This window comes from Neoarius graeffei, chromosome 1 (assembly GCF_027579695.1).
Source record: "Neoarius graeffei isolate fNeoGra1 chromosome 1, fNeoGra1.pri, whole genome shotgun sequence".
Taxonomy (NCBI): Eukaryota; Metazoa; Chordata; class Actinopteri; order Siluriformes; family Ariidae; genus Neoarius; species Neoarius graeffei.
In genome coordinates, this window is record NC_083569.1 from 28,582,000 (window position 1) to 28,596,196 (window position 14,197).

The following is a 14,197-nucleotide window of genomic DNA, read 5'->3' on the forward strand; positions in this document are numbered from 1 at the left end:
TGGAGAAAACCAGAAAATAGGGAAAAAGTTAGGGCAGGCAAAACAAATATATTATTTATTTCTCTTTTAAAATAAGGTAACCATTCCTAAATCTACTATAATACCACATGAGAGCATAGAATAAAAGGACCAAACTACTATTTTTATTCTCTACTCTAAAAAGCCCATTTATCAAATAAGAAAAAATAAACTTTTTCTAGAACAAAGATAGAGGTACTACAACATCAGGTTAGTACATGAAGCCGAAAGAGCAAACCCCTATCCCCACTCCTTGTTCCAAAAAAATCTGCTTGATATAACGGTCTTGTTAAGAGAACAAACCAGATATCAAATTGATTAGAATAAATATTACACTTGAAACTGGTTAAAATGCAGAAAAATGATAAACTACTTCAGTGAATAGCTTTAAATATACCACTTCCACATATTAAAATCCAGAAAGGTAAACACAGCTAGACTCCGCCCCCAACAGCTTGATCCTTTTGAAGAGAGACATCGGCTTTTGAGGCGTGTAGGAGATGCTTTTATGCAAAAAGATCAATAGTTCTAACATTTGTTGACTAAAAACGTTCAGCGCCACCAGAGCAAAGCCGACAAAAATATACTGAACTCATTAACATTTCTCTCCATGGAAATCTTTAGTAAAAGGCGAAAGATTTATGCGTCAATAAAGAGAAACCTGAACTGCACTTAACACTGGATCAGGTTAGTGACACTGGATTGGAGGTGCAGAAAGCTGGTATAGGGTAAGGTGGCCTGGGCCAATCTCTTACACCTTTACAGCTTTATTAACCATTGCACACAGGCAGAGAAATGTCTGACCAACGAGCTTTTTTGAAAGAAAGATCGATCGATCGATCGATAGATAGATAGATAAGTAAGCGGGGTGGGGGGTGTTGAATTTTGAAAAGGAACAGTTGAGTGCTGTGTGATCTGTCCAATATCACGGATGTAGGCCTATAAATTAAATATGAAAACATCAGCTGGAGTTTGATTATTGACAGGAACGCTGTTGACCCCAGCAGTAAGTGCTTTCCATACCACATTTTTTATTGATAAATGAGGGCTATTGCATCATCCTAATTAGTATAGTGGACAGTATCTCCGCTTGTCACGCGGAAGACCGGGGTTCGATTCCCCGACGAGGAGACTTTAAACATTCATTAACTTGTGCAGCAGGGGGGTGGAGTGGTTCACACTGTCGCCTCACAGCAAGAAGGTTCTGGGTTTGAGCCCAGCGGCTGGCGGGGGCCTTTCTGTGTGGAGTTTGTGTGTTCTCCCTGTGTCAGCTCTGGTTAACCCCACAGTTCAAAGACATGTACTGTAGTTTGGTTAATGTTGGGTGGAAGTGCCCTTGAGCATGTATATATGAATAATCACGTTTTGTGTCAATTAAATCTTATTAATAGTAACAGATCTAGATAAATCCAGTGACTATAGACCATACTTTAATATGCCTAAAGTCAATGTTAATGTCAATTATGACTATTATAAATTGCCAATGGTAGACCCTCTGATGATGTTCTAATAATATTCTATTTCTAAGTCTAGTAAAAATCAGACAAAAAAAAAGTTTTCTGTGTTTTTAGCTTTTAGGTAAATGTCAGAAAATTGAGTTAGCTAATTTAATGGATGCCCGCTAACATACCTTTGCGCATGGAGCATTAGCAAACCTCCCTCGTGATAGTGAGAACTGGCAGCCTGGACTTTTCCATTGGATCGCACGCTCGACCCCCAATCCAATGTTGCTTTGGTCGGCCAAAGTTATAAGGTTGCTGTGGGGTACTAAGACTAGACAAAATAACAAAATTAAATTATTCAGACATCCCTAGTCTCCCGGACGCTCTGGGAGTCTCCCCAGGAGCATGTAGACAGAGACACGAAAGGCAGGAGAAACTTGATCTAAGTCTTATTTGGAAAGTTGTAAATTAAATTGTAATGTGGTGCAAGGACAACAATCTCCGTCTGAACGTGGAGAAGACGAAGGAGATTGTTATGGACTTCAGGAGAGAGCACACCCAGCATGCTCCACTATCTATCAACGGTGCTGCAGTGGAGAGGGTGAGCAGCACCAAGTTTCTGGGTGTGCACATCTCTGAAGACCTGTCCTGGAACAACAACACCGCATCACTGGCCAAAAAAGCCCAACAGCATCTGGACTTCCTCCGCAAACTGAGGAGAGCAAGAGTCCCGGCCCCCATCATGCACACATTCTAAAGAGGCACCATCGAGAACATCCTGACCAGCTGCATCACCGTGTGGTATGGCGCCTGCACTGTGTCCTGCTGCAAGACTCTGCAGCGCATCGTGAGAGCAGCTGAGAGGATCATTGGTGTCTCTCTCCCTTCTCTTATGGATATATATAACTCCCGCCTCACCCACAAAGCCATCAGGATTGCAGGTGACCCCACCCATCTCACAGCCTCTTCAGCCTGCTGCCGTCGGGGAGGAGACTGCGGAGTCTCCGGGCCAAAACCAGCATGCTCAAGAACAGTTTCTTTCACCAGGCAGTCAGGAGGCTCAACTCCCTCCCTGTTCTGCCCCTCCTCCCCCCTCTGCCCCCTGCCACAGATTCTGCTCGCACACCCCCCTTCAGCATCTGATATGTCATCCTCACAGTCCCCCCCCAACACACACACACACACACATACATCTCATCGTTCATTAACACACTGAACTCAGGGACCGCACATCTCACTTTACCTCACTCATTTGCACTATTCCGCACTACCTCACCTTAACAGCTGCTAGTTTGTTTATACTGCTTATTTCATGTTTCATGTTTACCTGCTATACCTCAAGTGCCCTTGACTGTTTGGTTATTTGTACCAATTTATGTGTGTGTGTGTGTGTGTGTGTGTGTGTGTATGAGTGTTTAGTCTAGTTCATTTCTAGAGTGTTTATACTGTTTATATTGTCTGTTTGAGTGTTTAGTCTGTCTTGTTCTTATCTAGTGTTTATACTGTTTATTTATACTGTTTATACTGTTTGAGTGTTTAGTCTATGTCTAGTTCCTATCTAGAGTGTTTATACTGTTTATATTGTTTTTTTTTCAATTATTCTATTTTTATTTATTGCATTGCCAGTTTCACCGTGGGTCAGAGAGGACTGATATTTCATCTGTGCTGTATGTCGAGCATGTATAGCATATTTGACAATAAAGTTGACTTGACTTGACTAATGACTGGCTATTGCTGATATGTGGTTTGACGTTGTGACATGTAAGTAAGCTTAGCAAACAATTGATTTGATTGATGTAGATTTATGGTGTGAAATGTAAAGAACTATTGTTAATATGTGAATTGATGGTGTGAGATGTAAACAAGTAATGCAAATAATAGTGTAGTTTGATGAGATGTAAATAACTATTGCTAATATGTGAATTGGTGGTGCATATTGTGAATAAGTTTTACAAATTACAGTGTAGATTGATGGTGAAACATAGGCTTAATAAGTTACCAATATGTTCACTGATGTGAGATATAAATAAGTAGGCCATAAGTTGATAAAATATGTATTAAACCAATGGTGTGATAAATAAAAATGTTTTGAGAGATATTGACCACTGTGAGTGTAAGGGCTCCTCCTCCTTACAAAAGGTAATTTAACCACTGTCTGAACCAATGGGTTTTTGGCCAAAATGCTCCGAACGGATCAAACTTTGGTGCGTGAACCAGAAGGGAACCCGTTCCCTGTTGGTGGAAAAGGGCTACGTGTAGGTCGGTGCAAAGTCTTGTCGGGTCCATATCTTGTCTGACCAGTAGAGGGAGCGCACATGAAATCACCACCAGTGTCTTGTGATGACTTGGAAGAGGGGGGGCCAAAAATTATGCAAAACCCTGCTCGGAAGCTTTGCCTGCCCTCATGGAGCAGCCTACACCCTTGCAGGGTTACATCTCAGCCAGGTAAAGAATCTTATATTTATCTGGCAGGGACAATATCATGATCAAAAATGTGGTTTGCACAAAGTAAGGCCTAGCCATTGCACTCAGGCTGTGCTAACCTTTATGAATTTCTCAAATACAGAAACCTCAACTGCATAATTTCTGATAGTGGGGGACTGTGTTTGTGCTCTCCTCTTTTGCATAAATCTGTTGGAATCAAAGATAGAGCTGTTTGTCTTTTTGAAGTTTTTCTTTTTTTTAGTGTTCAGGTGTTTTATATCAAGAGCTACTGGCTGCTTGAAGTTTTTGAGAAGCAAGGAGGGCTGTGCTCTTAAGGTTAATGTGTGGAAAAAATCTCTCTGGTTCTGTGTATTGCTGGGTTTCTGAACACTAGGAAACAGGTTTTGTTCAGGCTTTTTTTTATCCTCAGTACCCAGCTAGGGTTTCCACGGGTTTTGAGCAGGAAATGGTTGTTGAGGATGCACCGTGGATGGAGGGAATTTCACTGGGGTTGTGCAGATCTTTGTGAATTTCTCAAATGCAGGAATATCAACTGTATAATTTCTGAAAGTGGGGGAATGCGTTCCTGCTCTCTCCTCTTTTCCATAACCCTGACAGAGTCAAAAATAGAGCTGGTGGCTTATCTATCAATCTTTATTCGTCACATGCACACTTCAAGCACAGTGAAATTCATCCTCTGCATTTAACCCATCTGAAGCAGTGAACAAACACACACACACCCAGAGCAGTGGGCAGCCCAGAGTGCCCGGGGAGCAGTCAGGGGCTCGGTACCTTGCTCAAGGGCACCCCAGCCCAAGGCCAGCCCACTTCAACCTAACTGCATGTCTTTGGACTGTGGGGGAAACCAGAGCACCCAGAGGAAACCCACGCAGACACAGGGAGAACATGCAAACTCCACACAGAAAGGCCCCTGCTGGCCGCCGGGTTCAAACCCAGAAACTTCTTGCCGTGAGGCGACTGTGCTAACCACTACACCACCGTGCTGCCTATTTATTTATTTATTTATTTATTTATTTATTTCCTTCCTTCCTTCTTTTGCCTCCCCTGATGTTGTGTGCTGGAGTGCAGGTTGCACGATGTGCTTGAAGTCTAATGAAGACAAGTGGGCTCAGGCACCAAAACGCAGCATGTGGAGAAAATGTAGCTGGCTCCGCATGTTGCTGTTATTTTCACTCTGGTCGCACAGATTTCCAACCACCAGGGAACGTGTTCTTGAATGGGTTTCTGTCAGGCTTCTGGGAATGTTGGCATGAGCAAGGGTCTCCATGAGTTTTCAGCAGAAATTTGTCATAAAGAATGCGTCATCGACAGAAGGCATTGCACAGTGCACAGCAGAAGTAAACAGTAGTCCAGAGATGGTGGATCACATTGCTTGCCCGCAAGCTTTGTTCTGTTATTTCTTCCCTGGTGGTCAGAAAGCCGTGCGAGCAGAATGAAAACACCAGCAACATGCGGAGCCAGGTACATTTTCTTCACACGCTGCGCTTTGGTCCCTAAGCCTCCTTGTCTTCATAAGATTTGCAGACATAGCAGATATTTGCTTTCTTCTGTAGTGGCTGCTACGTTCGCTTAACACGAGAACGGTCCCCGATTCGAAACCGGGCGGAATCGGTGCTCATTTTCTTGAACTTGGCGGCGAACAAATGTCGAGCTGCCATCTCTACTCCGTCCGTGCCTTTTGGAACAGTCCCAAACCGAGACGCTGAAAAAGCTTCGCGTGTTTTCTGCTGTGCAGTGGTTTCCCCTTTCACCTGACAAGCGAATAGACGCTCCTGAGGAACCTGGCAGAGCCATGCTTTGCCTTTTGAGCTCTGCTTCCCTTAACGTCCAGTTATCGCCTTGCTAAAATCAGGTACCCTCGAAACAGCCAGAAAGACAGACCCTTAACGTGACCGGATTGCTTTCTGTAGCTTAGTGGTTGTCATGTTCTCCTAGGTGCAGACGACCGTCGGGACAAAACCTCGTTTGCACGGTTTCCCTGCCTCTCTGGTTTTCCATCAAGGTCCGTGACGGCTGCTTTCAAAACAAAATCGGGCACGATCTACATTTCTGTTGACTGTGGAATCATGGACATTGCAATTCGTCACGGGGAGGTGGTGTTCTCAAATGCCACTTCGTTGCTCGTTTACGGAGTGAGGTCAGGTCAACAGGGCTGCACACGGCATCAGAACGCTGCAAAGTGGCATTGACTCTGGAATGCTTCATCATGTCTCAACGAGTATTTGCCGGCCAACATTCAGACACATTTGCTTATTGACTCTCAAACCGTGACTGTGCAGTCCTCCGTTTGTGGAAAACATGCAAAGAAGCAGCTTGCCGCCAACGAAAGACAAGCACGCAGGCGCCCGTGTCCTTGAAGCACGCCCAGGTTTGCGCAAACCGATGCCATTCAACTGCATGCAACGCGAGCGGAAAGCAGAAGGAGCGGCCCTCAGTCACCTCCTTGGCAAGGCAGTGACGAGCAACCGATCCGTTTCCTCCCGGGTGCCTGGCCACGCTCTCTGCCTTTCATCAGAGAAACGAAGCGTTAAAGGGTGTGCGTTGGCCGGGAATCAAACCTGGGTTAACTGCTTGGAAGGCAGCTATGCTAGCCACTATACCACCAACGCTGCGTGCCTGGCCTGGGGACAAATGCCTAAGTGCCATTGCTTCTGAACTTGAGGGCCAGGCAACAGCTGATCGGTCCAAGCGCTGAGGTTTCTGTAGTGTAGTGGTTATCACGTTCGTCTCACACACGAAAGGTCCCCGGTTCGAAACCGGGCAGAAACAGTGGTGGGTGGGTTTATTTATTTATTTATTTTTTGAGTGACTGCTGAGCTGTGATCTCTGCTCTGACCGTGCCAACTACGGAAGTGTTTGCTTTTCACCAGCCAAGGTATGGACACATTTGCTGAACAAATCTTACACAGTGACTCTCCAGTTCTCTGTTTGTGGACAAATATACACCTGTCGCTTGTTGCCAACGAAAGGAAAACACGCAGGAGCCCGTGTTGTTCACCGCTTCATGGGTCGAACGTACGCACGGGCAAACTGATGTCATTCAACCCTGCAAACAACTACTTCCGTCGCTCGTGGAAAGCGGAAGGAACAGTCCTCAGTCACCGCCTTGGCCCGTCCAGACAAGGCATTTGATTTCTTCCCGTGATGTTGTTGCAGCGCTTTTCAGTGCTGATCCTCGTCACACTCGACCACCAGCTCATCTCTACGACGCCAAGGCCGTGCCCCTATCCTCGTGACAGTCGCTTAAGCGTGATCTGTGTTCTTCTTGAGGCCCAGGCAAGAGCTAACACACGCGTGGTTTCTGTGCTGTAGCGGCTGCCACGTTCGCTTAACACGAGAACGGTCCCCGATTCGAAACCGGGCGGAATCGGTGCTCGTTTTCTTGAACTTGGCGGCGAACAAATGTCGAGCTGCCATCTCTGCTCCGTCCGTGCCTTTTGGAACAGTCCCAAACCGAGACGCTGAAAAAGCTTCGCGTGTTTTCTGCTGTGCAGTGGTTTCCCCTTTCACCTGACAAGCGAATAGACGCTCCTGAGGAACCTGTCAGAGCCATGCTTTGCCTTTTGAGCTCTGCTTCCCTTAACGTCCAGTTATCGCCTTGCTAAAATCAGGTACCCTCGAAACAGCCAGAAAGACAGACCCTTAACGTGACCGGATTGCTTTCTGTAGCTTAGTGGTTGTCATGTTCTCCTAGGTGCAGACGACCGTCGGGACAAAACCTCGTTTGCACGGTTTCCCTGCCTCTCTGGTTTTCCATCAAGGTCCGTGACGGCTGCTTTCAAAACAAAATCGGGCACGATCTACATTTCTGTTGACTGTGGAATCATGGACATTGCAATTCGTCACGGGGAGGTGGTGTTCTCAAATGCCACTTCATTGCTCGTTTACGGAGTGAGGTCAGGTCAACAGGGCTGCACACGGCATCAGAACGCTGCAAAGTGGCATTGACTCTGGAATGCTTCATCATGTCTCAACGAGTATTTGCCGGCCAACATTCAGACACATTTGCTTATTGACTCTCAAACCGTGACTGTGCAGTCCTCCGTTTGTGGAAAACATGCAAAGAAGCAGCTTGCCGCCAACGAAAGACAAGCACACAGGCGCCCGTGTCCTTGAAGCACGCCCAGGTTTGTGCAAACCGATGCCATTCAACTGCATGCAACGCGAGCGGAAAGCAGAAGGAGCGGCCCTCAGTCACCTCCTTGGCAAGGCAGTGACGAGCAACCGATCCGTTTCCTCCCGGGTGCCTGGCCACGCTTTCTGCCTTTCATCAGAGAAACGAAGCGTTAAAGGGTGTGCGTTGGCCGGGAATCAAACCTGGGTCCACTACTTGGAAGGCAGCTATGCTAGCCACTATACCACCAACGCTGCGTGCCTGGCCTGGGGACAAATGCCTAAGTGCCATTGCGTCTGAACTTGAGGGCCAGGCAACAGCTGATCGGTCCAAGCGCTGAGGTTTCTGTAGTGTAGTGGTTATCACATTCATCTCACACATGAAAGGTCCCCGGTTCGAAACCGGGCAGAAACAGTGGTGGGTGGGTTTATTTATTTATTTATTTTTTGAGTGACTGCTGAGCTGTGATCTCTGCTCTGACCGTGCCAACTACGGAAGTGTTTGCTTTTCACCAGCCAAGGTATGGACACATTTGCTGAACAAATCTTACACAGTGACTCTCCAGTTCTCTGTTTGTGGACAAATATACACCTGTCGCTTGTTGCCAACGAAAGGAAAACACGCAGGAGCCCGTGTTGTTCACCGCTTCATGGGTCGAACGTACGCACGGGCAAACTGATGTCATTCAACACTGCAAACAACTACTTCCGTCGCTCGTGGAAAGCGGAAGGAACAGTCCTCAGTCACCGCCTTGGCCCGTCCAGACAAGGCATTTGATTTCTTCCCGTGATGTTGTTGCAGCGCTTTTCAGTGCTGATCCTCGTCACACTCGACCACCAGCTCATCTCTACGACGCCAAGGCCGTGCCCCTATCCTCGTGACAGTCGCTTAAGCGTGATCTGTGTTCTTCTTGAGGCCCAGGCAAGAGCTAACACACGCGTGGTTTCTGTGCTGTAGCGGCTGCCACGTTCGCTTAACACGAGAACGGTCCCCGATTCGAAACCGGGCGGAATCGGTGCTCGTTTTCTTGAACTTGGCGGCGAACAAATGTCGAGCTGCCATCTCTGCTCTGTCCGTGCCTTTTGGAACAGTCCCAAACCGAGACGCTGAAAAAGCTTCGCGTGTTTTCTGCTGTGCAGTGGTTTCCCCTTTCACCTGACAAGCGAATAGACGCTCCTGAGGAACCTGGCAGAGCCATGCTTTGCCTTTTGAGCTCTGCTTCCCTTAACGTCCAGTTATCGCCTTGCTAAAATCAGGTACCCTCGAAACAGCCAGAAAGACAGACACTTAACGTGACCGGATTGCTTTCTGTAGCTTAGTGGTTGTCATGTTCTCCTAGGTGCAGACGACCGTCGGGACAAAACCTCGTTTGCACGGTTTCCCTGCCTCTCTGGTTTTCCATCAAGGTCCGTGACGGCTGCTTTCAAAACAAAATCGGGCACGATCTACATTTCTGTTGACTGTGGAATCATGGACATTGCAATTCGTCACGGGGAGGTGGTGTTCTCAAATGCCACTTCCTTGCTCGTTTACGGAGTGAGGTCAGGTCAACAGGGCTGCACACGGCATCAGAACGCTGCAAAGTGGCATTGACTCTGGAATGCTTCATCATGTCTCAACGAGTATTTGCCGGCCAACATTCAGACACATTTGCTTATTGACTCTCAAACCGTGACTGTGCAGTCCTCCGTTTGTGGAAAACATGCAAAGAAGCAGCTTGCCGCCAACGAAAGACAAGCACACAGGCGCCCGTGTCCTTGAAGCACGCCCAGGTTTGCGCAAACCGATGCCATTCAACTGCATGCAACGCGAGCGGAAAGCAGAAGGAGCGGCCCTCAGTCACCTCCTTGGCAAGGCAGTGACGAGCAACCGATCCGTTTCCTCCCGGGGGCCTGGCCACGCTCTCTGCCTTTCATCAGAGAAACGAAGCGTTAAAGGGTGTGCGTTGGCCGGGAATCAAACCTGGGTCCACTGCTTGGAAGGCAGCTATGCTAGCCACTATACCACCAACGCTGCGTGCCTGGCCTGGGGACAAATGCCTAAGTGCCATTGCGTCTGAACTTGAGGGCCAGGCAACAGCTGATCGGTCCAAGCGCTGAGGTTTCTGTAGTGTAGTGGTTATCACATTCATCTCACACACGAAAGGTCCCCGGTTCGAAACCGGGCAGAAACAGTGGTGGGTGGGTTTATTTATTTATTTATTTTTTGAGTGACTGCTGAGCTGTGATCTCTGCTCTGACCGTGCCAACTACGGAAGTGTTTGCTTTTCACCAGCCAAGGTATGGACACATTTGCTGAACAAATCTTACACAGTGACTCTCCAGTTCTCTGTTTGTGGACAAATATACACCTGTCGCTTGTTGCCAACGAAAGGAAAACACGCAGGAGCCCGTGTTGTTCACCGCTTCATGGGTCGAACGTACGCACGGGCAAACTGATGTCATTCAACCCTGCAAACAACTACTTCCGTCGCTCGTGGAAAGCGGAAGGAACAGTCCTCAGTCACCGCCTTGGCCCGTCCAGACAAGGCATTTGATTTCTTCCCGTGTTGTTGTTGCAGCGCTTTTCAGTGCTGATCCTCATCACACTCGACCACCAGCTCATCTCTACGACGCCAAGGCCGTGCCCCTATCCTCGTGACAGTCGCTTAAGCGTGATCTGTGTTCTTCTTGAGGCCCAGGCAAGAGCTAACACACGCGTGGTTTCTGTGCTGTAGCGGCTGCCACGTTCGCTTAACACGAGAACGGTCCCCGATTCGAAACCGGGCGGAATCGGTGCTCGTTTTCTTGAACTTGGCGACGAACAAATGTCGAGCTGCCATCTCTGCTCCGTCCGTGCCTTTTGGAACAGTCCCAAACCGAGACGCTGAAAAAGCTTCGCGTGTTTTCTGCTGTGCAGTGGTTTCCCCTTTCACCTGACAAGCGAATAGACGCTCCTGAGGAACCTGGCAGAGCCATGCTTTGCCTTTTGAGCTCTGCATCCCTTAACGTCCAGTTATCACCTTGCTAAAATCAGGTACCCTCGAAACAGCCAGAAAGACAGACCCTTAACGTGACCGGATTGCTTTCTGTAGCTTAGTGGTTGTCATGTTCTCCTAGGTGCAGACGACCGTCGGGACAAAACCTCGTTTGCACGGTTTCCCTGCCTCTCTGGTTTTCCATCAAGGTCCGTGACGGCTGCTTTCAAAACAAAATCGGGCACGATCTACATTTCTGTTGACTGTGGAATCATGGACATTGCAATTCGTCACGGGGAGGTGGTGTTCTCAAATGCCACTTCGTTGCTCGTTTACGGAGTGAGGTCAGGTCAACAGGGCTGCACACGGCATCAGAACGCTGCAAAGTGGCATTGACTCTGGAATGCTTCATCATGTCTCAACGAGTATTTGCCGGCCAACATTCAGACACATTTGCTTATTGACTCTCAAACCGTGACTGTGCAGTCCTCCGTTTGTGGAAAACATGCAAAGAAGCAGCTTGCCGCCAACGAAAGACAAGCACGCAGGCGCCCGTGTCCATGAAGCACGCCCAGGTTTGCGCAAACCGATGCCATTCAACTGCATGCAACGCGAGCGCAAAGCAGAAGGAGCGGCCCTCAGTCACCTCCTTGGCAAGGCAGTGACGAGCAACCGATCCGTTTCCTCCCGGGTGCCTGGCCACGCTCTCTGCCTTTCATCAGAGAAACGAAGCGTTAAAGGGTGTGCGTTGGCCGGGAATCGAACCCGGGTCAACTGCTTGGAAGGCAGCTATGCTAGCCACTATACCACCAACGCTGCGTGCCTGGCCTGGGGACAAATGCCTAAGTGCCATTGCTTCTGAACTTGAGGGCCAGGCAACAGCTGATCGGTCCAAGCGCTGAGGTTTCTGTAGTGTAGTGGTTATCACGTTCGTCTCACACACTAAAGGTCCCCGGTTCGAAACCGGGCAGAAACAGTGGTGGGTGGGTTTATTTATTTATTTATTTTTTGAGTGACTGCTGAGCTGTGATCTCTGCTCTGACCGTGCCAACTACGGAAGTGTTTGCTTTTCACCAGCCAAGGTATGGACACATTTGCTGAACAAATCTTACACAGTGACTCTCCAGTTCTCTGTTTGTGGACAAATATACACCTGTCGCTTGTTGCCAACGAAAGGAAAACACGCAGGAGCCCGTGTTGTTCACCGCTTCATGGGTCGAACGTACGCACGGGCAAACTGATGTCATTCAACCCTGCAAACAACTACTTCCGTCGCTCGTGGAAAGCGGAAGGAACAGTCCTCAGTCACCGCCTTGGCCCGTCCAGACAAGGCATTTGATTTCTTCCCGTGTTGTTGTTGCAGCGCTTTTCAGTGCTGATCCTCGTCACACTCGACCACCAGCTCATCTCTACGACGCCAAGGCCGTGCCCCTATCCTCGTGACAGTCGCTTAAGCGTGATCTGTGTTCTTCTTGAGGCCCAGGCAAGAGCTAACACACGCGTGGTTTCTGTGCTGTAGCGGCTGCCACGTTCGCTTAACACGAGAACGGTCCCCGATTCGAAACCGGGCGGAATCGGTGCTCGTTTTCTTGAACTTGGCGGCGAACAAATGTCGAGCTGCCATCTCTGCTCCGTCCGTGCCTTTTGGAACAGTCCCAAACCGAGACGCTGAAAAAGCTTCGCGTGTTTTCTGCTGTGCAGTGGTTTCCCCTTTCACCTGACAAGCGAATAGACGCTCCTGAGGAACCTGGCAGAGCCATGCTTTGCCTTTTGAGCTCTGCTTCCCTTAACGTCCAGTTATCGCCTTGCTAAAATCAGGTACCCTCGAAACAGCCAGAAAGACAGACCCTTAACGTGACCGGATTGCTTTCTGTAGCTTAGTGGTTGTCATGTTCTCCTAGGTGCAGACGACCGTCGGGACAAAACCTCGTTTGCACGGTTTCCCTGCCTCTCTGGTTTTCCATCAAGGTCCGTGACGGCTGCTTTAAAAACAAAATCGGGCACGATCTACATTTCTGTTGACTGTGGAATCATGGACATTGCAATTCGTCACGGGGAGGTGGTGTTCTCAAATGCCACTTCGTTGCTCGTTTACGGAGTGAGGTCAGGTCAACAGGGCTGCACACGGCATCAGAACGCTGCAAAGTGGCATTGACTCTGGAATGCTTCATCATGTCTCAACGAGTATTTGCCGGCCAACATTCAGACACATTTGCTTATTGACTCTCAAACCGTGACTGTGCAGTCCTCCGTTTGTGGAAAACATGCAAAGAAGCAGCTTGCCGCCAACGAAAGACAAGCACGCAGGCGCCCGTGTCCTTGAAGCACGCCCAGGTTTGCGCAAACCGATGCCATTCAACTGCATGCAACGCGAGCGCAAAGCAGAAGGAGCGGCCCTCAGTCACCTCCTTGGCAAGGCAGTGACGAGCAACCGATCCGTTTCCTCCCGGGTGCCTGGCCACGCTCTCTGCCTTTCATCAGAGAAAAGAAGCGTTAAAGGGTGTGCGTTGGCCGGGAATCGAACCCGGGTCAACTGCTTGGAAGGCAGCTATGCTAGCCACTATACCACCAACGCTGCGTGCCTGGCCTGGGGACAAATGCCTAAGTGCCATTGCTTCTGAACTTGAGGGCCAGGCAACAGCTGATCGGTCCAAGCGCTGAGGTTTCTGTAGTGTAGTGGTTATCACGTTCGTCTCACACACTAAAGGTCCCCGGTTCGAAACCGGGCAGAAACAGTGGTGGGTGGGTTTATTTATTTATTTATTTTTTGAGTGACTGCTGAGCTGTGATCTCTGCTCTGACCGTGCCAACTACGGAAGTGTTTGCTTTTCACCAGCCAAGGTATGGACACATTTGCTGAACAAATCTTACACAGTGACTCTCCAGTTCTCTGTTTGTGGACAAATATACACCTGTCGCTTGTTGCCAACGAAAGGAAAACACGCAGGAGCCCGTGTTGTTCACCGCTTCATGGGTCGAACGTACGCACGGGCAAACTGATGTCATTCAACCCTGCCAACAACTACTTCCGTCGCTCGTGGAAAGCGGAAGGAACAGTCCTCAGTCACCGCCTTGGCCCGTCCAGACAAGGCATTTGATTTCTTCCCGTGTTGTTGTTGCAGCGCTTTTCAGTGCTGATCCTCGTCACACTCGACCACCAGCTCATCTCTACGACGCCAAGGCCGTGCCCCTATCCTCGTGACAGTCGCTTAAGCGTGATCT

The 14,197-nt window shown here is 48.7% G+C and overlaps 9 non-coding genes and 1 pseudogene across 9 annotated transcripts; 6 read left to right on the forward strand and 4 right to left on the reverse strand.

Annotated features, from left to right (window-relative positions):
* Positions 1-206: 206 nt before the first annotated feature.
* Positions 207-384, reverse strand: LOC132898813 (U2 spliceosomal RNA; annotated as a pseudogene).
* A 190-nt stretch (positions 385-574) lies between these two features.
* LOC132896025 (U5 spliceosomal RNA) lies at positions 575-686 on the reverse strand. Its single transcript, XR_009655911.1, has one exon. It is a non-coding gene; the product is annotated as a U5 spliceosomal RNA (small nuclear RNA).
* Positions 687-3,917: 3,231 nt separating this feature from the next.
* Positions 3,918-4,081, forward strand: LOC132896920 (U1 spliceosomal RNA). The gene has a single exon (XR_009656207.1). It is a non-coding gene; the product is annotated as a U1 spliceosomal RNA (small nuclear RNA).
* A 2,520-nt stretch (positions 4,082-6,601) lies between these two features.
* Positions 6,602-6,674, forward strand: trnav-cac (transfer RNA valine (anticodon CAC)). Its single transcript has one exon. It is a non-coding gene; the product is annotated as a tRNA-Val (tRNA).
* Positions 6,675-8,360: 1,686 nt separating this feature from the next.
* On the forward strand, positions 8,361-8,433 carry trnav-cac (transfer RNA valine (anticodon CAC)). The gene has a single exon. It is a non-coding gene; the product is annotated as a tRNA-Val (tRNA).
* A 1,686-nt stretch (positions 8,434-10,119) lies between these two features.
* trnav-cac (transfer RNA valine (anticodon CAC)) lies at positions 10,120-10,192 on the forward strand. Its single transcript has one exon. It is a non-coding gene; the product is annotated as a tRNA-Val (tRNA).
* Positions 10,193-11,719: 1,527 nt separating this feature from the next.
* trnag-ucc (transfer RNA glycine (anticodon UCC)) lies at positions 11,720-11,791 on the reverse strand. The gene has a single exon. It is a non-coding gene; the product is annotated as a tRNA-Gly (tRNA).
* An 87-nt stretch (positions 11,792-11,878) lies between these two features.
* On the forward strand, positions 11,879-11,951 carry trnav-cac (transfer RNA valine (anticodon CAC)). The gene has a single exon. It is a non-coding gene; the product is annotated as a tRNA-Val (tRNA).
* Positions 11,952-13,478: 1,527 nt separating this feature from the next.
* On the reverse strand, positions 13,479-13,550 carry trnag-ucc (transfer RNA glycine (anticodon UCC)). Its single transcript has one exon. It is a non-coding gene; the product is annotated as a tRNA-Gly (tRNA).
* Positions 13,551-13,637: 87 nt separating this feature from the next.
* On the forward strand, positions 13,638-13,710 carry trnav-cac (transfer RNA valine (anticodon CAC)). The gene has a single exon. It is a non-coding gene; the product is annotated as a tRNA-Val (tRNA).
* The last annotated feature ends 487 nt before the right edge of the window (positions 13,711-14,197 follow it).